At 45.9% G+C, this 22,612-nt stretch overlaps 2 long non-coding RNA genes and 1 pseudogene across 3 annotated transcripts; 1 reads left to right on the top strand and 2 right to left on the bottom strand.

The window, feature by feature from the left end:
• Positions 1 to 1,735: 1,735 nt before the first annotated feature.
• On the bottom strand, positions 1,736 to 6,763 carry LOC128311294 (heat shock factor-binding protein 1-like; annotated as a pseudogene).
• LOC128311296 (uncharacterized) lies at positions 1,736 to 7,770 on the bottom strand. Of its 2 annotated transcripts, none has more exons than XR_008289630.1 (2): positions 6,757 to 7,770; positions 1,736 to 3,595 (listed from the first exon to the last, which is right to left on the bottom strand). It is a non-coding gene; the product is annotated as an uncharacterized LOC128311296 (long non-coding RNA). The 2 variants fall into 2 exon arrangements; XR_008289631.1 differs by having other exon boundaries at positions 7,335 to 7,770.
• A 1,890-nt stretch (positions 7,771 to 9,660) lies between these two features.
• On the top strand, positions 9,661 to 22,612 carry LOC106967936 (uncharacterized). The gene is made up of 3 exons (XR_001429029.3): positions 9,661 to 10,966; positions 11,120 to 11,231; positions 22,473 to 22,612. It is a non-coding gene; the product is annotated as an uncharacterized LOC106967936 (long non-coding RNA).

Here is a 22,612-nt window from a genome sequence, read left to right as displayed (position 1 = left end):
CGGCTCAGGTCATGATCTCACAGTTTGTGAGATGAAGCCCTGCATCAGGCTCTGCACTGTCTCTTCCTCTCTCTCTCTGCCTCTCTCTCTCTGTGTCTCTCAAAATAAATAAATAGACTCAAAAAAAAAAGAAAAAAAAAAAAAAAAGGACTCCAAGTTTCAGGCTAATTGACCAGGGAAGGACATCCTACCATCAAGTGGCACAGTCAGTTTTCAGACTCCAAACCTTCAACTCTGGTGGTCTTTCTCCTACGCCACAAGAAGAGCTTGTTGTGTATGGCAGAATGGTTGTTTCTCAGTCCTGGTTTGAATGACAGTTCCATAGACGTCCAGATTCATCGTTGGCTTGGCGGGAGGAAGAAATTCCCCTCACTGCATTTTCTGTGACAATGACAGTTCTTCTTTCCCAGAGGATGCCCATACAGGCATCTTCTTCTAATGTGGTCCCAGTAACAGTCAAGATGAAGTTATATCAAGAAGATAGAGTTAGGTCTTTAGCAATCCTGAGGTCTACAAATTTTCCCTTGTTCTTCAAGACTTGGGATTACCCTGCAAAACCAAATTCTGCCAGCAGAGGGAGACATGACCATGTGACAGAATCACTGGCTGAGCTCCAAATCTCTGGGCTCTCCATCACTGTGAGATTATCTAACTCAAGAGTCCCACCCCCCCAATCCCCTCCCCTCTCCCCCCCTCCCCCCCGGGCCGATGCTGTGTCCACGTCCAGCTTACTCGCAGCTCTTCTTTTCCCAATAGTTTATTTTCTCCTTTCTCTGCTGTATTTTCTGGTAGATGGGAGTTGAGTCCACTCTCCACCCTTTCCCCCCAAAATACAGAAAAATCTGAAATATTAAAAATCCGAACATCGCGGGGCGCCTGGGTGGCTTAGTCGGTTAAGTGTCGGACTTTGGCTCGGGTCATGACCTCGTGGTTCCCGAGTTGCAGCCCCGCATGGGGCTCTGTGCTGACAGCTCAGAGCCTGGATCCTGTGTCAGATTCTGTGTCTCCCTCTCTCTCTGCCCCTCCCCCACTCAAACTCTGTCTCTCAAAAATAAACGAACATTAAAAAAAAAATCTGAATATTGAAAAAGCACTGTCCTTAGTAGCTACTGTTTATTGAGCACCTGATAGGCGGATTACAGACGTTTTATCTAACTTTCACATTAATCCAGGTGGTACCTGGCAGTCCTGGGACTTATGTCAAATGTCCCCAACTCTATCAACCCGTCCTGGGCCCGGAGTCTCAGCTCTTTTTTTTTTTTTTTTAACCTTTATTTATTTTTGAGACAGAGAGAGACAGAGCATGAACGGGGGAGGGTCAGAGAGAGGGAGACACAGAATCTGAAACAGGCTCCAGGCTCTGAGCGGTCAGCACAGAGCCCGACGCGGGGCTTCAACTCACGGACGGTGAGATCATGACCTGAGCTGAAGTCGGACGCTTAACCGACCAAGCCACCCAGGCGCCCCTGGAGTCTCAGCTCTTAACATGCCCCCTCTTTCAACTCCCATGTCAACTCCTGCCTCCCCAGGAAACACTTTCCTGCCTTCTCCAGGCCTCGGTGTCTCTTTCTTTTCTTATCTCCTGTGGTCATTTGCACTATGTGCAATTAGCATCAACTTTTTAAATGGTGTCCCCCATCCATCAACGGAAATATTCTGTCTCCCCAACTGGATTTCTTCTACTTCCCCATACTTGAATTTCTCATTACAGAAATGCTTTTAAGAACACGTATGGTTTTTTTTTAAGATCTTATTTTATTTTAAATTTTTTGATGTTTATTTATTTATTTTGAGAATGAGAGTGCGCATGAGCAGGGGAGAGGCAGAGATGGAGGGACAGAATCCCAAGCACACTCCGTGCCATCAGCCCGAGGCAGGGCTCAAACCCACAAACCGTGAGATCATCACCTGAGCTAAAACCTAGAGTCGGACACTTGGCCGGCTGAACCTCTCAGGCACCCCTAAAGATTTTATTTTTAAGTACTCTCTACACCCAACATGGGGCCAGAATTCACAACCCAGAGATCAAGTGTCGCATGCCCCACCAACGGAGCCAGCCAGGTGCCCCAAGAACACATTTTGAAGAGTTTTGACCATACTGTCTATAGAATTGTGTATCCTAATTTAAAAAATATATATCATACACATTATTGACCTTTTCTACTTACTCTCCATGCAGTCCATCCACAAATCCGGTCTGGGTTCTCCCTATAAAATTTACCAGCTCTGACTCCGACACCCTGCGTGCCCCCATCACCCCCGCCCTGGTCCATGCCACCTTTATCCCGTGCCCAGACATCACAGCAACAGGAATCCCTGCTTCGGCTTCCCTACTTCCCTTCTCCATAGAACAGTCGGTCTCTTCCTTCCACACTATAAATCGAATCATAGCACGTCCTGCTCTCAGGCTTCCAGCGGCCTCTTGTCACTCTCGGAATAAAATCCAAAGTCCCTCGCCCGGGCGTGTGGGACTTCCGTGGTCGGTCCTTGGTTACCTCTCGTCTCGTGTGCTCGTCCTCTCCCCTTGTTGCACTCTGACTGGATAACGCTGGCCTCCTTGTTCTGCAGTCCCGCCAAGCACATTCCAGACTTAGGGCCTGTGCACTTGTTCTTTTCACGGCCTGCGGACCGGTCCTTCCATGGCTGTGCACAGCCTCTCTCCTCCACTTCATGGGAATGTGAGCACCGTGACAGAATTTGTCTGTTTTAAATTTTTTTTCAATGTTTATTTAGTTGAGAGAGAGATGGAGAGGCAGAGACAGAGTATGAGCAGGGGAGGGGCAGAGAGAGGGAGACACAGAATCCAAAGCAGGCTCCAGGCTCTGAGCCATCAGCACAGAGCCCGACGCGAGGCTTGAACTCAGGAGCCATGAGCTCATGACCTGAGCTGAAGTTGGAAGCTCGACCGACTGAGCCACCCAGCCCCCCCCCGCCCCCCGCCCCCGACAGATTTTGATTCCCCATCCCCATGCCTACAAGTATGCCTGGTTCATCAAAGCCCCTGGGAAACATTTGTTTAATAAATAAATGAGTGAACGCAGTTATTAATAGCCTTAAAATCATCATTTTGAACGGCTGCTTAGCTTAATGTAAACTGGTCTTTACTGTGAAATATTAGGTTGAACCCTATGAAACTGCCGTTTTGTAGATTAAAAATGGTTGATATTGGCAATTTCACATAGTTTAGTGGAATAAAACACACTCAGAAAGTTGCATTACATGAATACACCACTTGAAGAATTATTATAAACCAACATCCCTGTACCAAACACCCAGGCTAAACCCAGGACATTGCCAGCATCCCAGAAGTCCCCTGCGGGACCATTTGCAACCACATTTCTCTCCCTCCTCTCTAAGGTAACCACTCCTGATTTTTATGATAGTCACTTACTTGCTTCTCTTTGTCCTTTTACCATCTAAAGAGTATGGTTTTGGGGCGCCTGGGTGGCTTGGTTGGTTGGGCGTCCAACTCTCGATTTCGGCTCAGGTCATGATCTCACAGTTCCTGAGTTTGAGCCGCAAGTCGGACTCTGTACTGACAGAGCCGCATGAACCTTCTCTCTCTCTCTGCTCCTCCCCATCATGCACGCTCTCTCTGTCAAAATAAATAAGTGAATTAAAACAAAACAAAACAAAACAAAGAGAACAGGTTTGTTTTGCCCATTTTTTTAAAGTAAACTCTATGCCCAATGTGGGGCTTGGACACATGACCCCAAGACCAAGAGTCATGTCCTCTACTGACTGAGCCAGCCAGGCGCCCCAGTTTTGCCCATTTTGGGGTTTTATGGAACTCGTGCACTGTGTATTCTTTTGTATCTGGCTTTTTTCTTTTTTCGTTTATTTGATAGACTCATCCATGCTGTTGGTCTGTTGTGTGGAGGGTTATTACCCTATACCGTTTCACTGTATGGCTATACCACCTCGCATCTGCTCTTGATGGACATCTGGGTTGTTTCCAGTTTGAGGTTACTACACATTATGCTGCTATGAGCATTCTCGTTTATGTTTCTCGTGCACCTTGAACCCATTTCTTTTTTTTAAACTTTATTTATTTATTTTGAGGGAGAATGAGAGAGGGTGAGAGTGCATGCATGACCAGGGGAGGGGCAGAGAGGGAGAGAGAGAGAGAGAGAGAGAGAGAAGGAGAGAGAGAATCCCAACCAGGTTCCATGCTGCCAGCGGGGAGCCCGACACAGGGTTCAATCTCCTGAATCATGAGATCGTGACAGCCGAAATCAAGAGCCAGATACCTAAGCGACTGAGCCACCCATGTACCCCGGACCCATTTCTGTTGCGTATATTCCTAGGAGCGTTGCATATATTTTCTATGATCCTGTGCTGAATGATAGAGAATGCAGTCTTCAACTTCAGTTGATGATGTCAAACTGTTTGCCAAACTGGGTGTAACAGGTTGCACTTACAGCAGCCTGTGAGAGTTCCGGCTGCCTCACGTCAGAAGCAACACTTAATATTGGCGTTCTTAGTTTTAGATACTTGGCAACTCGTTGTGGTTTTAATTTGGATTTCCCCGATGACAAATAAAGCTAAACATCTTTTCATAGGCTGGCTGACATTTCTTATCTTCTTTTGTGAATTGCCCCTTCTATCTCTTGTTCATTTTTCTACTGAGTTGCCTGTCCCGTTCTTGTTGCTTTATAAGATTTCTTTTATATTTTGGCTTTGAACCTTCTGTGGCTTATATGTGTTGCAAGCATTTTCTCTGTAGCTTGACATTTCATTCTTTTCACGGCACCTTTTTATAGCCAGTATTCCTGAAATTTAATGCACACACACGTCTCCAGTTTTCTTTCTCAGGTTAGCACTTTTTGTGTTCTGCTTTAAAACTCTTCCCCTACCCAAGGTCACAAAGATATTCTCCTACATTATTTTCTAAAAGTGTTACTTAAAGAAATTTTTTTACACTAAAATGTTTGACAATTTTATGCAAGAACCACTAAAGTTTAATATTTAACAGCACAACAGACTGAAATCCAAGATATAAAGTTATCATGTTCAAGAAACTGGGGAGAATCACTCTATCAACTCACTATACAGTATGTGATAAGAAGAATACTCACTTTATCATAGAAAACCTGTCTACACGTAGTAGTTGCTTCAAAAAACAATTTGGGGGGCACCTGGGTGGCTCAGTCGGTTAGGCATCCGGCTCCGGCTCAGGTCATGATCTCACAGTTTGAGTTCGAGCCCTGCGTTGGGCTCTGTGCTGACAGCTCGGAGCCTGGAGCCTGCTTCAGATTCTGTGTCTCCCTCTCTCTCTGCCCCTTCCCAGCTCATGCTGTGTGTCTCTCTCTCAAAAATAAACAAACATTAAAACATTTTTTTCAAAAAGCCATTTGGTCTTCTCTTGGCTTGTAAAAATGGTGTTCCAGATTTCAGTATAAATTAGCAACCTTTGACTCTTTGGTGTGGCAGAGATGTGGTTTTCACCTTCCGGTTCTTCCACCCCAGCCTGTGCCTCGAGGTCTGCAATGTTTTCTCTAGATCGTCACTGGGACTACCCATGTCGTCACTTTGCTACAGGAGGGTCGGTACCACCTGGGTGAGATCCTGCACCGTCTTGGGGTCAGACTGGGGCATCTCTCCGGTTCCCAGCTTGACTGTGAAATCTCAACCGTCACCTACACTCTCAAAGCGTTACTGTTTTATTTATTTATTTATTAAAAAAAAATTTTTTTTAGGGGTCCCTGAGTGGTTCAGTCGGTTAGGCATCCGACTTGGGCTCAGGTCATGATCTCACAGTTCATGGGTTTGAGCCCTGCATTGGGCTCTGTGCTGACAGCTCAGAGCCTGGAGCCTGCTTCAGAATTTGTGCCTCCCTCTCTCTCTGCCCCTCCCCCGCTCATGCTCTGTCTCTGTCTCTCAAAAATAAATAAATGTAAAATAAAATAAAATAAAATAAAATAAAATAAAATAAAATAAAATAAAATAAAATAAAATAAAACTTTTTAATGTTTATTTATTTTTGAGAGAGAGAGAGACAGAGTGCGAGCAGAAGAGGGAGACACAGAATTTGATGTAGGTTCCAGGCTCTGAGCTGTCAGCACAAAGCTTGACACAGGACTCAAACTCACGGACTGCGAGATCATGACCTGAGCTGAAGTTGGACGCTCAACCGACTGAGCCACCCAGGTGCCCCTATTTCTTTCTTTCTAAAGTTGTCTCCATGCCCAACGTGGGACTTGAGCTCACAATCCTGAGATCAAGCGTGTTCTACTGACTGAGCCAGCTAGGAGCCCCTAAGAGCCTTGTTTTAAACGATGACTTAACTTTGTAACTGTTTTCAGATCATAATTCATTTCAGATCATTCTCTCTATTGTTGCACATTTAGGGTGACCTTTTTGTTTTTCTTTTTGCAAATACTTCTTTTAAATTTTTATTTTATTTATTTATTTTTATTTTAGAGAGAGAGAGAGTGCGAATGGGGAAGAGGAGCAAAGGCAAAGAGAGAGAGAGAATCCCAAGCAGGCTCCACACTCAGTGCAGAGGCGGATGTGGGGCTCAGTACCAGAACCCTGGGATCATGTCCTGAGCCAAAATCAAGAGTCAGACATTTAACCAACTGAGCTACCCAGGCGCCCCCAAACACTATTTTAAACGTTGTGAGAACAGCCTCCTCCAAGCCCTCTGGCACTTGGGGAAAGGAAGTGGTGGGAGGTATTGCCCACTAACATTCTAGCCTTGCTCTCTCTCCTGAATTCTAGATATTTCTCCCAACGCCCGTCAGCCAAGCTCACCATCGTCACCAAACTCGGGAGGTACCTGCCTGGAAGTCAGGAGACCTGACTCTGGCCGCTTTGGCATTGACCTTGACTGGAAAAGCACCCGACTCTGCCTCATCCGACCGGTGTGTGTAGGTCAGGGCACAGAATCCTGCATCACCAGACTGCCTGCCTGGTGCCCTTTCCCCTGGTCCACCACCACCCATCAGCAGTGAGGCCAAGGTCCTGGCTTTCACATCCCGGAATGTGGCAGGGGCGGTTTTCCTGGTGTGATTCACAAACTGCAACAATGTTTCAGCCGGATGGAGACAAACTAAGGGGAGGGGGATGCGGGTGTCCTCAGCTAGGAAGCTTCCTCAGAGCCTCCCTGTCCCCAGGGATCTCTGCCTCTCTGAGCTGGTTGTGTCTCTCATAGTGGAGGGTCATGGGCCCCGCCCTCCCCCGCCTTGAGAGGGCACTCACACCATCCTTCTAGCTGTTTCTCACGTGATGCTGTCTCTCCAGCTGTGAGCACCCGCAGGTCAGGGGAGCAAGCATGCGTACACTTCTCGGCCCCTCCCCAACCCCGTGGCTGGACAAGGAACGATACTCACCAGCTGTGAGAGTGAGCCACCAGACGGTGTTTGGAGGACGGATTCCAAAGTGGTCCAAAATGCGCACCTCTGGCCTCCCTGCTGGCTGAGCGCTGTCACAGAGGAGTGACAAAAAAGGAGCTGGGACAAACTCGCACAGGCCACGGCAAGTAGACTTTCAAAACCCAAGTCCGACGCTCCCGGCAAAGGCTCAAGTGTTCTCGGCAATAGCTCCACCCACAGGCGGTGCTAACTGCCGTGGGGACGTCAATCCCCTCGGAAGATCCTGCCTGTACCCTCTGCGGGTTTAGAAGCTAAAGGGAACGACAGCTGTTCTGAGCTGGGAGCAGAGTGGCCCCAGGGCTCGGAGCACGCTCTGAGCCCGAGTCAGGAAACCTGAGCTCGGGCCTGGCTCGGCCACAGTGTGCCCCGGCCTCCTGGTGACTTCACCCCTCTGAGCCTGTGCCCTGATATGCCCAGCAAGGGGCAGTCCTGCACAGCCACTGCACAGGGATGGAGTCAGAACAAGTGACACAATGTGTATAAAATTACTTTGCAAAGTTTAGAGCTTTGTACTGACATGAGGGTCATTAGACAGAAAAGCGCGGACAGATGAAAGGGGTAGGCCGCTGATTTCTCAAGGTACTTTACTCACTAGTAGGAACAATCCTTTATTTGTTCAGTGCTTGATAATTCACAAAGGGTTTCTGGGTTCTTTATCTCACCTGAGCCTCACAACAACCTAGCAAGGCAGGGCAGGGATTATTCTCCCTGACCACTGAGCAAGTAAGAAAAGGAGGGCCATTTTCCCATGGTCCTACAGTCACAGAGCCAGGACTAAAACCCCCTTGTGATAGCTCTCTATGCTCCTTATGATGGGCCCATTATGGTGTTCTCTGTTTCAGTTACTGCAACCCCATGGGGCAATTTCCCACAAAACGTGTGAGCACATCCTAGCAGGCCCCAGAGCCCCCTTGTGACTGGAAGGGGTGGGGAGGGTGGGGAGAGAGTAAAGAAGGCTGCGGTTATCTCATTAGCAATGGGAAGTTACTAAAAGCAGGAAAATACTGTGATCAGATCTGTGTTTTGTTAAAAAATGCTTTCCTTCTCCACCTCTTCCTTATCTGCTCCTTTTTTTTCCTTCTTCCCTCTTCTTCCTCCTTCTCCTCTTTATTCTTCATTTACTTTGTATAATTCCCCACAAAGAGAAAGAAAGGAAAATTCTGGGACTTTCTATCACCAAAACCCTTGCGTGTTCATCAAGCTGAAGTCCTAACTGGCTGGCTCCTTGTATTTATAGGACACCAGGGTCCCGCCCAGAGACTCCGCTCTCTGAGGTGGAGGAAAGGAGGGGGGGGGGGGCGTTCTAGAAGCTTCATGCTCCAGGAGCAACGCCAGGATTCAGCGAAGGAGTAGGATGTAGCAGGCATGTACGGCTGGAACCAGGCCCCTGGTCCCTCCCTGGCCTTCTGGAAAGAGCCTTGCCTCAAGGACTGCCTGAAATAGCCCAGAACCTGAGATCCTGGCCGTGTGCTCTTCTCCACTGGGTGTCTGCCACTCAAGAGTTCACACTCCCCAGGCCACTAGCAAATGGCCAAGTGGCCGATGTGTAATCTGGGGTGCCCCCGCCCCAGGACGTCTTCCTCCCCAGTTCCCTTAGATTACAGGCCTAACTTCCTCTCCAGTTGGTGTCTCCTACATAGATCACATGCCCAGCAGCTGGGTCCCCAGTCAGAGAGTTTGGGGAGGATCTGAACAGAAAAGGCAAGCACATCTGCCCATGCACGTGTGCGTACATGCGTGTGCATGCGTGACGAGTGTGTGACATCTCGGGAGGAAGGGGTTCACGCTGTCTCTACAGAGAACCTGTGCCTCATTCATCTTGCTCAGTATCATATCGCCAGCACCACGCAAGTGGTTGGCACCTAACAAATATTCTCTGAATAAATGAATGAATGAACAATGAATGAACCGGTGAGGATCGTGGCCTGGATATAGCAACCAGAGAGGCCTTGGAGACCTCGCTAGCACGTTTCTAAGGACTCCCAGCAGGGCAGGCTGGTGGTGATGATAAAGGAGTCAGCAAGACAGTGTGGGAAGCCTGTAAGGGGTCTGGAGGAGGCTGCAGGGCACAGGAGGGGTGGGGGTGGTGTGGGGATGGGAAAGACTGTTTGAACAGAAAGCAAGAGTCCTGTTTGAGAATGTCACCGGCCACAGGCCCTCTTGCACCCGCATCCATAGCAGCAGTCTCTCTTTTCTCGTGTGTGTATGTGTGTGTTTAATTTGAGAGAGAGAGAGAGAGAGAGAGAGAGAGAGAATCTTAAGCAGACTCCATGCTCAGTGCAGAGGCCGAGGCAGGGACCTGAGCCGAAATCAAGAGTCGGACGCTCGACCGACTGAGCTGCCCAGGCGCTCCTCTATGAAAACTAAAATTCAAGAGAAATGGGAGCGATTTTTGTTGTTGTTTTTAATGTTTATTTATTTTTGAGACAGAGAGAGACAGAGAATGAACGCGGGAGGGTCAGAGAGAGGGAGACACAGAATCAGAAGCAGGCTCCAGGCTCCGAGCTGTCAGCACAGAGCCCGATGCGGGGCTTGAACTCACAGACCGTGAGATCATGACCTGAGCCGAAGTCAGATGTCTAACCAACTGAGCCACGCAGGTGCCCCTGGGAGTGATTTTTGAAGGTGATGATTTCTTTGGCTCTTCCTCCACACTGGTGCCCTGTTTGTCCAAGGCCTGTCCTCCCTTCAGCCCCCAGTCCAGTGACAGTGGAACTTTTTCAGCACCTAGAGTCTCTTGGGTGCCCGTGGACCCCCTCAACCTGCATAGTTTAGTATTGAATCAGCTATGGTCTTTTACTGTCTTGTTTGTTTTTGAGGAATATTACCGTTAATTTCACAGTTCACACGTAGCTCATCAACACTTACGGATGAACTGGGAACAATTTTGGGTCCCAGGATACCTCCCCCTCTCCTGGGATGTTTAACACTCCTACTGTTGCCCAGCTGGTGTCTGCTCGGGGAGTTCATGATAATTTTAATTTTGGCCGAAAATGGAAACAAAGAATCCTATCGGTTGAACTGTTCCTTAGGGGCTTCATGGGCCTTGTTCTCTCTCTAGTTCCTTAGTAGCCTCCTCCAGGCCAGGAACGGTGTCTCCTGTTCTCTACCTCTCATAAGACCAAGCGCTGTTGAACATATTTTAAATGTGCTGGTTGATATCCCTGTTGGGTGATTTCAAAGTCAATCTTGTTAAAGAAGCAGAAAAACAAGCCAAAAAAGCTCGGTTGGAAGGGTTTCTACTCATAGCCTGGTTCACGTAGTCCCCGGGGCCTGCAAATCTCCCACTGACATATGGCCCCATGATATTTACTCTAGTGTCAGAATCCTGGTGTAACTATGGGCACCTTTCCTGGGTTCCATGTTCTGGAACCTCCCTCCTCCTTAGGGAGTTACCTTCTTACCACTTACTTCTCCAAAACTACTCCCTTTGTAGCCAGAGCCAACAGAGATGCTCCTTCCCACACTTCTTGGAATGCCTCCATCAGTCTCAGTTTCTACTTTAAGGAACATACTTTGTCCAAGTAACTGGGAGGAAGGCAGAGCCTGAGCATGAACTTCACTTTCCAGAAGGGACCCTGCCTTCTCTGGTACACAGTGGATAATCCCTTCCTTCCAGCCCAACAGGAAGGCCTACTTCAATCATTTAATGCCCTGAACCAGCATACAAGACAGACATATAACGCGTCATGAGGGCTTAGGGACAAAGAATGTCAACCCAAAGAAATCTTTTTCTTTTGCAGGGATATTCTTCATGCTGGCAGGCTGTCGGGAAGGTACGTGGGGACCCTGGGATTTTCCTTTCGCTTTCTTGTGCTCTCAGAAACCACCCCCTGGTGACTCAGAAACATGAAGGTAAGGGCCAGGTAGGTGGGGCACAGCTTCCCATCCAGGTTTACCCAGTTTTACCAGACAGAGGAGCGCGCTGAGGCTGTAAGCAAGAGAGGAAGCCCCAAAGAGAGGAAGGACAGGGTGTTGGTTCCTCAACTTGTTGAGACCAGAGTTGTGTAGCAAGACAAACTTGAGTGTGCTCAGCATTTCTCCTTCCTGACTTGGGTTTCACCTTAGCCCCAGTTCAGTGGCAGCCCTGTTGGCTCAGAGGCCTGAAGGATCCAAGAGGAAGAAGCTTGTACAATCCTTCATGTAGTGGGGTAGAGGTGGGGGTGGGGTGAACCTTTAAAGTAAACCTCTGGCAAGATCCCAGTGGGTTATGCTGCCCCAACTCTGGATCTGACTTCTCTCGCTTCTCTAACCTACGCACTCTGCCCTCCGCTCATAACAAATTTCTTATCATTCCTCACCATGACAGGCATGGCTGCTGTGTACAGCTTCGTGGGTTGTGCCCTGAACAATTCTTAGAGGTGCCATTTCCATAGACAGAGGAAAAAATCATGCACAATCTTACCGGGCAGCCCTGAGACAGTCCTTTTATGACTTCTTTCCCATATATTTCTTCCTCCACCAAGAATGCCCTTGTTTGCTTTTCCTCTCACCATATATTCACCTGGTAAATCATCTAACACTTAGCTTTCAAACTCGGCTCAAATGATGTTGATGAACACAAATGTAACAACTGAATGCATTGGGAAATGCTCACACAGACATTGGGAAGAAACACCGTATATATAGGAGTCTCTGGGCACCTGGGTGGCTCAGTCGGTTAAGTGTCCAACTTGGGCTCAGGTCATGATCTCACAGTTCTTGGGTTCGGGCCCTGCGTTGGGTTCTGTGCTGACAGCTCAGAGCCTGGAGCCTGTTTCAGATTCTGTGTCTCCCTCTCTCTCTGCCCCTCCCCTGCTCATGCTCTGTCTCTCTCTGTCTCAAAAATAAAGAAAAACATAAAAAAAATTTATATAGGAGTCTCAAGCTGGCACACTGTTAGCTCATTCTGCCTGGTAGTTTGATTATGCCCATGGGGTGTTCTGAAAGGCAATGTAACTAAAATCCATCAGAATGAGTCAAATTAAAAAGATATAATAACGAGTGTTGGTGAGGATATGGGGCAACTAGAACGCTCATACAATGCTAATAAGAGTGTAAATTGGGATGACTGCTTTGGAAAACTACTTGGTGGTATCTTCTAAAGTGGAAGAGATTCCTAGCCTACGATTTAGCGGTTCTGGCAGAAACGCATATGGACACACACAAAACATGTGCAAACATGATCATAAAGTCACGATTCATAATAGGCCCAAACTAGAAATAACTTCAATGTCCACCAACAAGACACTAGAGGAAAGATGTGATATATTCATCAAATAGAATATTACACGGCAATGAAAGTGAATTAATCATTGCTTTTGCATAACAACGTGAATGAACCTGACAAATATAACGTTGCGTGAAAGAAACCCAGACCTAAAAGAATACATACACTGCGTGACTCCATTTATGTAAAACGAGCACTGTGGTGCCAGAAATGAGAATGATGGTTACCCTGGGAGGGCAGGTAGTGACCGTAAAAGAACACGAAGCTTCTGTGGTGCTGGCAATGTTCTATTTATTAACATGGGAGATAGTCACACAGATGTGTGTTTATTTTGTGAAAGTTTATCGAGCTGCGCACTTAGATTCGTACACGTTTATGTGTGTATGCTACGCCTTGATAAAAAAAAAAAAGATCGCTTAAAAGAATAAAAGCAGCGCCGACTTTGGGCAATGATGTAGTAGCAGAATCTAGATTTATCCTCTGCCTTCATCAGTTATAAAACGGAACAAAATATAGGAAGCAATGGTTTGAAGACATTGGATGACAGGCGTCTCCGGACAGGGATCCCCGAGAGACGGGAAGCAGATGAGATGAGTCTTCTGGGGGGTCCCGGCTCACTGCCTGGAGAGAGAGCTTCCAGGTTACCGCACAGAGAGAGAGGCAGAACTCTTGGAGATGTGCAGAGGAATGTCCTCGAAAGTTTTGCCTGGGCACCGATCGGTACGTGTGATTGTGGACATGCCCAGCACTGGGAAAAGAAGCCCTGTAGAGGCGCGGAGATGGACGAGCCCCCAGAGCGTGTGCGAGGCTGGGAAGAGTGGGTGTGCCCACCAGCCAGAGCAGAAAGTGCTCCCCACACACGGGGCTTGGAGCCCTCAGAAGAGGGTGGCCTCAGGGGTCATGCCAAATGAGTCCCATGAGTTGTTCTGGACTCCCCTAACAAGCCTTGTGAAGGTCAGACGATTTCCAAGTAATTTAACCGCAGCCTATACTGAAGCCACCAGATATTTAAAAGAATTAAAAAAAAAAAAATTCTGGTACCAGGACGCCTGGGAGGCTCAGTTAAGTGTCTGGATCTTTTGTTAAAAATTATTTTAACGTTTATTTATTTTTGAGAGACAGAGAGAGACAGAGCACGAGCAACGGAGGGGCAGAGAGAGAGAGGGAGGCACAAATTCTGAAGCAGGCTCAGGCTCTGAGCTGTCAGCACAGAGCCCGACGTGGGGCTCAAACCCACCAACTGTGAGATCATGACCTGAGCCAAAGTCGGATGCTTAAGCAACAGAGCCACCCAGGTGCCTCAAGTGTCTGACTCTTTTTGTTTTTTTTATTTAAAAAAATTTTTTTAATGTTTGTTTTTGAAAGAGAGAGAGAGGGACAGAGTGTGAATGGGGGAGGGGTAGGGAGAGAGAAAGACACCGAATGTGAAGCAGGCTTCAGGCTCCGAGCTGTCCGCACAGAGCCTGACTTGGGGCTCAAACTCATGCACTGCGAGATCATGACGTGAGCCAAAGTCAGACGCTTAACCTACTGAGCCACCCAGGGCCCCTGGTTTTTATTTTTTTATGTTTTTTTATTTTTGAGAGAGAGAGACAGAGCATGAGCAGGGGAGGGACAGAGAAAGAGGGAGACACAGAATCTGAAACAGGCTCCAGACTGAGTGGTCAGCTCAGAGCCCAACCCGAGGCTCAAACTCACGAACTGAGAGATCATGACCTGAGCCAAAGTCGCACACTTAACCAACGAAGCCACCCCGATGCCCCTCCAAGTGTCTGACTCTTGATCTTGACTCAGGTCATGATTTCACAGTTCATGGGATCAAGCCCCATGTGGAGCTAACATGCACTAACAGCGTGGAGCCTGCTTAGGATTCTCTCTCTCCCTCTCTGCCCCTGTCCCCTGCTCACGTGCTCTTTCTCTCTCTCTCTCTCTCCCTCTCTCTCTAAAATAAAGGAATTCTGGTACCCAACAATATAAACTTCAAAATATCTGGTATCTCATATGGTTTCACTTATATGGAATATAAAATAACAAAACAAACAAACAAACAAACCCAAACCCAGAAACAGCCCCATAAATACAGAGAATACACTGGTGGTTGCCATAGGGGAATGGGGTGGGGGAGTGGGCAAACTGGAAAAGGGGCGTGGGAGATACAGGCTTTCAGGTATGGAAGGAATAGGTCACAGGGATAAAAGGTACAGCATGGGGAACATAGTCGGTGGGATTGTAATAGGGCTGTGTGGTGACAGATGGCAGCTACTTGTGGGGACCACAGCATAACCTACACTTGTCCAATCACTAGGCTGTTAAAAAAGCAGTGTTTCTTGGATGTTACCTAAACTTCTTGTGGTGATCATTTCACAATATACATGTGTATTAAACCATTATGTCTCACACCTTAAACGTACACAATATTGCACGTCAATTATAGCAAAAAAACTGGAAAAAACCCCACAAAATACCTGTCACTCAAATAAGCAGGAAAAAAAATCAATCCGTAGAAACAGAAACAGAAATGATACAGCTAATAGGAGACAAGGGCATTGAAACAGCTACTATAAATATATCCCATATATTCCAGAAGGTACAGGACAGCATGAGCATCAGGAAGAGTGAAATAGAAAATCTACAAGACGCCCAAATCAAAATTCTAGAGATGAAAAATATAGTGAATGGAATTAATAGCATAGCAGATCAGACATTAAATAAGAAAGCATTCTTGGCTATGAAAACACAGCAACAGAAAAATCCAAAATACAACACAGATAGGAAAAAAAGATTCATCTCTAAAATAAGAATATTGGGGCACTTGGGTGGCTCAGTCAGTCGAGCGCCTGACTTCAGTTCAGGTCATGATCTCACAGTGTGTGGGTTCGAGCCCCATGTCAGGCTCTGTGCTGACACTTCGGAGCCTGGAGCCTGCTTTGCATCTGTGTCTCCCTCTCTCTCTGCCCCTTCCTCACTCGTGCTCTGCTTCTCTCTCTCTCTCTCTCTCTCTCTCTCTGTCTCTCAAAAATAAATAAACATTAAAAAATGTTTTAAAAAATAAAATAAGAATATTGGGGCGCCTTGGTGGCTCAGTCAGTTGAGTGTCTGACTCTTGATTTTGGCTCAGGTCATGATCCCAGGGTTGTGGGATTGAGCCCCGTGTCAGGCTCTGTGCTGAGCGTGGAACCTGCTTAAGATTCTTTCTCCCTCTCTCTCTCTGCCCTTCTCCCCTGCTCTCACTCTCTCTTTCTCTCTAAAATAAAAAATAAAAAAATAAGCAGAACATCAGTGAGTGGCGGCAGCATTCAGGGCCTCACGTGCGTGTACCTGGAGTCCCGGAAAGAGGGGATGAGGTGAGAAGAGGGCAGAAAACGTGTTTGAAGACATAATGGCTGAAAATTACTTAAATTTGGCGAGAACTATAAACCCACCACAAATCAGAGAAACTCAACAAACCCCACTCAGAGAAAAAATGAAGAAAAACCACATCAAGGCGCATTGTAGTCAAATCGCTAAAACACGATGATAAAGAGAAAACGCTAGAAGCAGCCAGAGGGCAAAATACACTCTGTGCTGAGGAACAAAGATAAGGACAGTAGCAGACATCTTCTTGGCCACATGCAAACCAGAGGATAATAGGGAGACATCTCCAAGCCACTGAAAGAAAAACTGCCAAGAACAAAAATATCTTTCTTTTTTTTCCCCTTTTAAAATTATTTTTTAAACCATGTTAGGGTGCCTGAGGGGCTCGGTCGGTTGAGCGCCCGACTTCAGCTCAGGTCATGATCTCGTGCTTCGCGAGTTCAAGCCTTGCATTGGACTTGCTGTTGTCAGTGCAGAGTCCGCTTTGGCCCCTCTGTCCCCTGTCTCTCTGTGCCCCTCCTCCACATGCCCGCGCACATGCTAGCTCGCTCTCTCTCTCTCTCTCAAAAATAAATAAACATTAAATATTAAAAAGAATTTTTTTGAGAGACAGCACGTGCTCATGGGGTAGGGGAAGAGAGAGAGAGAGAGAGAGAGAGAGAGAGAATCCCAAGCAGGCTCTGTGCTGTCAGCCCATCGCCTAAAGCAGGGCTACATCTCACGAACCACCGGTGAGATCCTGACCTGAGCCGAAATCGAGTCAGACCCTTAACCGGCGGAGCCACCCAGGCGCCCCCCCAAAAAATATCTTTCAGTAATGAAGGTGAGATAAACTTTTTCAGAAATACCAAGGCTGAGACTCTACTTCCGAGTGTGATAAAGATTTTACCATGTGACTCTTCACTGCAGAAAACAGTGATCAACCCTGAGCTTAGTACAAAAAGGAACTACGTGAAAATAGCGGAGCAAGAACAGAATCAGATGGACCCCCCACCCCCCGCCTCTCTGACCCACCTCACTGACTCACGCACGCAGCCCAGCCAAAGGCACACTGGACGGAGGCTGAAGCTGGCATCTTGCAGGAGGTGGCGGGAGAGCAGAAGGAGACAGGTGGAGGTGTACAAAGAAGCTCTCACCTTCGAGACGTTTAGCCCAGGGTGAAACGCATCCCATGTTGTACACAGAAGGCAGCCAGGTTCACAAGAAAAAACAGGTTTTATGATGTGAGAAACCAGAAAAGAAGAAGCCAGGACAATAGCGAAAACTGACCGGAGTGGAACCCCGGGGAAGAAAAAGACCCCAGGGCTCCTGGCTGGCTCATTCGGAAAAGCATATGACTCTTGATCTCGGGGTGGTGAGCTCGAGCCCCACGTTGGGTATAGAGGTTACTAAACAAACAAACAAACAAACAAATGAATAAACTGAAAAAGAAAGAAAGAAAAAAGAACAGAAAGAACAGAACCAGAGAGCTCTCCAACCTGTCGTATCTCTGAGTGATGCTTGCACCACACTTGGCATGAAACAAGAATGAAGATACTGCACAAGACGTGGGATTTGCCATGCCAGCCTAGCCAAGAAAATCACCTGCTAAAACAAAGGAAATACTACTCATTGGTGAAAAACAGCTGTATTAATTAGTCAGGGTTCTCCAGGGAAACAGAACAAAGTATGTATGTGTATGTGTGTCTGTGTGTGGACAGGGGGTGAAAGAGAGGGAGAGAGGAGGAGGGAGTGAGAGAGAGAAATCAATTCCTTTTACATCAGGGGAAGTCAGTCTTTGTTCTATTAAGACCTTCAACTGATTACATAAGGCCCACCCACATTATGGAGGATAATCTGCTTAAAGTCCATCCATTTAAATGTTAATCTCATCCAAAAAACACCTTCACAGAAACATCCAGAATTATGTTTAGGCAAATATCTAAGCCCAGTGACCCAGTCAAGCACGCACACAAAAGTGACCATCACAATAACAGTCTGAGTATCTCTACAAATTCACATTCATGACATTCATATAAATAGCAATCCAAAATTGCCTGCAAATAAAAGACCAAGAAAATAAAACATATTCTCAAGAGAAAAATCAAAATTGAAGCAAAATTGACAGAATTAAAGGGAGAAACATACAATTCCATAACCAGAGTTGGAAGTTTAAACTCTCCCTTTCTGGCAACTAATAAAATAACTAAATTAAAGAAATTGAAAGCTTGAGTAATTATGTATTTGGTGAAACTGTCTTTATTTGTAGATGGCACTGTTTGTGAATGAAAAAAAAAACAAAACAAAAAACCCTTAAGAATCTACCAAAAAGAACTTACTACAATAAATAAAACTTGCCAGTTGGACATAGTACATAGTCAATATATGAAAATCGATGGTATTTCTATATACCAGCAACAAGTAACTAGAAAATAAAAATGTAAAAGTCAACTCCATTCATAATAACATTAAAAAAGCTCACATAGGAATACATTTGGAGAAAGACTTCTAGGCTGGAAACAATAAAATATTGCAAGGGGAAGTTGAAGAACTAAATAGAGAAAATAGTGTTATAGTTTGGAAGGCTCGATATTGTTAAGACGGCAATCCTTCCGGTTTGTTCTTTAGATTTATGTGGTCCCAGTCAAAATCTGAACAGTCTCTTTTGAGGAATTGACAAGCCATTTTTATTTATGTGTTTATTTTTCAAGTTTATTTACTTATTTTAAGAGAGAGAGCAGGAGAGAGAGAGAGAGACCAAGAATCCCAAGCAGGCTCTGCACTGTCAGCACAGAGCCCGATGTGGGGCTCAATCCCATGAATCATGAGATCATAACCTGGCCTGAAATCAAGAGTTGGACGCTTAGCTGACTGAGCCACACAGGTTCCCTGACAGGCTATTGTAAAATTTATATGGAAAGTTGAAGGACTTAGAATAACTAAAATATTTTGAAAAAGAAAACCAAAGCCGGAGGACTTACACTGTCTGATCAAGACTTACTAGAAGAGGGGCGCCTGGGTGCCTGGGTGGCTTGGTTGGTTGGGCGTCCGACTTCGGCTCAGGTCATGATCTCACGGTCCGTGAGTTCGAGCCCCGCGTCGGGCTCTGTGCTGACCGCTCAGAACCTGCAGCCTGTTTCAGATTCTGTGTCTCCCTCTCTCTCTGCCCCTCCCCTGTTCATGCTCTGTGTCTCTCTGTCTCAAAAATAAATAAACGTTAAAAAAAAAATTAAAAAAGAAAAAAGACTTACTAGAAGAGGGTGCTTGGCTGGCTCAGTTGGTAGAGCATGCAACTCTTGATCTTGGGGTCATGAGTTCAAGCCCCATATTAGGTGTAGAGCTCACAAAAAAAAAAAAAAAATTACTGTAAAGCTTCAGTGGTCAAGAGAGTGTGGTTTCCCCATAAGGGTAAATATAGACCAGGGGTCAGCAAACTTTTTCTTTAAAAGGCCAGATAGTAAATATTTTAGGTTCGCAGTTCACATGATCTCCATAACAACTACTCAGCTATACTGTAGCTTGAAAGCAGCCAGGCAGAATACAGAAATGGATGAGTGTGCCTGTATTATAATAACACTTTATGTAAAAAGCCAGAGTAGGCAGGATTTGTTGACCCCTGATATAGATCAGAGGAACATAACAGAGTCCAGAAATAAACTCTCACTCATCAGATCAGCCGATTTCTTTACAAAAGTTCCAGGGTAATCCAATTGCATTGAAAGGATAGTATTTTTTTTTTTAACATTTATTTATTTTTGAGAGACAGAGAGAGACAGAGCACAAGTGCAGGAGGGGCAGAGAGAGAGGGAGACACAGAACCTGAAGCAGGCTCCAGGCTCTGAGCTGCCAGCACAGAGCCCGATGCGGGGCTCGAACTCACGGACCATGAGATCATGACCTGAGCCGAAGTTGGACGCTTAACTGAGCCACCCAGGTGCCCCTGAAAGGATAGTATTTTAAACATACAGTACTCTAGCGAAAGGATATCTGTATGGAAAGAAATGAACCTTGACACATACCTCATGCTAAACTCAAAATGGATCACAGACCTAAAACTGTTAATCTTCCAGAACATATAACGGGAACATTTTGTGACATTTGCTTAGGCAAAGAGCGTGATAACAAAATCACAAATTATAAAATAAAAATTTGATAACAAATGACAAGAGACCTCAGCCCGGCATGGCCCTTTTCCAGGATCCTCTCTTTTCAGTTTTGCATATGTTGGGCCTCAGAGAAGGAATCACATTCTTATGCTTTAATTTTCAAAGGTTCATCTTTCCATTTACATCTTATTCCTTTTTTTTGTTTTTTTTTTTTTAACTCACCAGTATATGTTGAGTAACTACTATCTTTCATGTTGTGGCCAGGTGCCAACAGGATTTCAGTGAACAAAACCTAGATATATATTTGTGTTTTTACCTATTAAGTCTTGTTTTTATTTTTATTTATTTTATTTTATTTTTAAAGTGACATCTGGATTTTATTTTTTATTTTATTATTATTTTTTAATGCTTATTTATTTATTTTTTTAACGTTTATTTATTTTTGAGACAGAGAGGGACAGAGCATGAATGGGGGAGGGTCAGAGAGAGAAGGAGACACAGAATCTGAAACAGGCTCCAGGCTCTGAGAGGTCAGCACAGAGCCCGACGCGGGGCTCGAACTCAGGGACCACGGGATCATGACCTGAGCCGCAGTCGGACGCTCAACCTACTGAGCCACCCAGGCGCCCCAATGCTTATTTATTTTTGAGACAGAGAGAGACAGAGTGTGAGTGGGGGAGGGGCAGAGAGAGAGAGGGAGATGCAGAATCCAAAGCAGGCTGTAGGCTCCCAGCTGTCAGCACAAACCCCGACGTGGGGCCCGAACTCACAACCGTGAGATCATGACCTGAGCCCAAGTTGGACACTTAACCGACTGAGCCACCCAGGTGCCCTACATCTGGATTTTAAAGGCAACCTAAGGACAATTGCCTCTACCAAATACTTTCTCCTCCCTGCCTTCAAAGTTTTTCACTTCAAAACCAAGCTCAAATAGTGAAGAGATTGGAAGGTACATACCACCAAATTGTTATCAATGGTGGCTTTCAATGCCCTTCCTTTTCTGTATTTTCTAAAGTTGCAACATTTGTTATTTTTGGAAAGAAAATACAATCGAAGTTACATAGGAAAAAAACTCTCTAAAACCTCAAGTTAAAGATCCTCTCCTGAGGGAAGTTTTCCCTGATCACACCTCTCAGTATGACTTAGGGATCCTCTTCTATCCACACAGTCACCCTGCATTTTTGTCACTCCTAGCCCATAGAAGCAGCAGGGGAACCATAAATGTGGATCTTCTTCCTTGGACTGCGAACTGGAGGGCGGGGACCATGTCTTAGTCATTTCTGAATCCCCGGCTCCAAACAAAATGCTTCGTGTTCAGTAAGAACTCAGAAAGTGTCTGTTGGATGAACAAATGGATGAGGTTATCAAGTCGTGGGTAGGAAACAAGATGGAGGTCCATGGTCTAGAGCGCTGTGGTGGTAAAGGAGGCTGTGGGTCTTTAGTTATTGAAATTCAATTCTCAGGGTCCAGGACAGATCAGAGAGGAAATTTCATGCTGAGGCCTCTGGCCTTGGGCTAAAGCTTCTTAAGTTGACCTGGGCAAGATGAGAGGGGGAGGGTTGCAGAACCCGGAGTACAGCTGAGTCTGTTGGAAGGAGTTCAGTAACCCTAGGTGGGGAGTATCACAATTTGAAATTATCTATTGATTTGTTTGCTTTGTTACATGTCACCTCTTGTTAATGAGAGCACTCTATGAGGATAGGACCTTATCTGACTTGTATCACCAGGGCTCGGACCAATGCCTGGCACATAGATGACACTCAATAAATATTTGTTGAATTAATGTTGAATGAACGAACTCACTCTCCACCAAGCCCACGAGAAAGAGCTCAGATGCAGCTTTATTCATTCATCCTGTAAAATATAATTGACAATAGATCTGAAGAAACCCCAGTCAGCACATTCTTTACTCTGTGGGAAGGCGTGCTGCGGAAGCCAAAAGTAGATCTGAGAGTTGCTTGGTAAATACAGAGTTGGACTAAGGGGACTTGGAAGATCTTAAGAGACTGTGTCATTGAGCTGGGGCACCCTGATGAGTCATGCTTTCCTACATGAGGACAGACGTTCCTTGCCAAACAGGATCCTGCCTTGCCCAATGCTGCCATCTTTTCCTGTCACTGTGGGAGAAACACAGTCTGCCCCATTCCCCTTTCTCAGCAAGACTTATCAGTCCTAATGTTTCTTTCTTTCTTTTTTTTTTTTTTTTTAAGGCTTTCCCTCACATTACTGTGCCCAGGATTACAGAGTGTCCCTTGCTGGTTACATTTTCCACTGTGGCTTCCCAATGAGATTTTTGGCTATAATTCACATATCCTGCTAAAGATGAACAATTCTGGATCCCAGACTGAAACCTTCTACTATTCTAGTTGCAAAAGTTACTCGTTGTCACTCTATCTCAATTTATCTTCAGAAAATGAAATAATAATACCTTTTCCATGTGTCCCACAGGCTATTAAGCAAAAGAAATTGAAGACGATAAATAAGGGTGGCTCAGAAGTTGTGCTTCGATCCTTTTAATTAGAGTTCCATACCTGATTTGCCACTGATGAGCTACCGGACATTAAATAAGTCATTTTATCTGATACTTA

The sequence above is a fragment of the Acinonyx jubatus genome, chromosome A3 (assembly GCF_027475565.1).
Source record: "Acinonyx jubatus isolate Ajub_Pintada_27869175 chromosome A3, VMU_Ajub_asm_v1.0, whole genome shotgun sequence".
In the NCBI taxonomy this organism is placed as follows: Eukaryota; Metazoa; Chordata; class Mammalia; order Carnivora; family Felidae; genus Acinonyx; species Acinonyx jubatus.
This window is presented reverse-complemented; position numbering and strand designations above follow the sequence as displayed.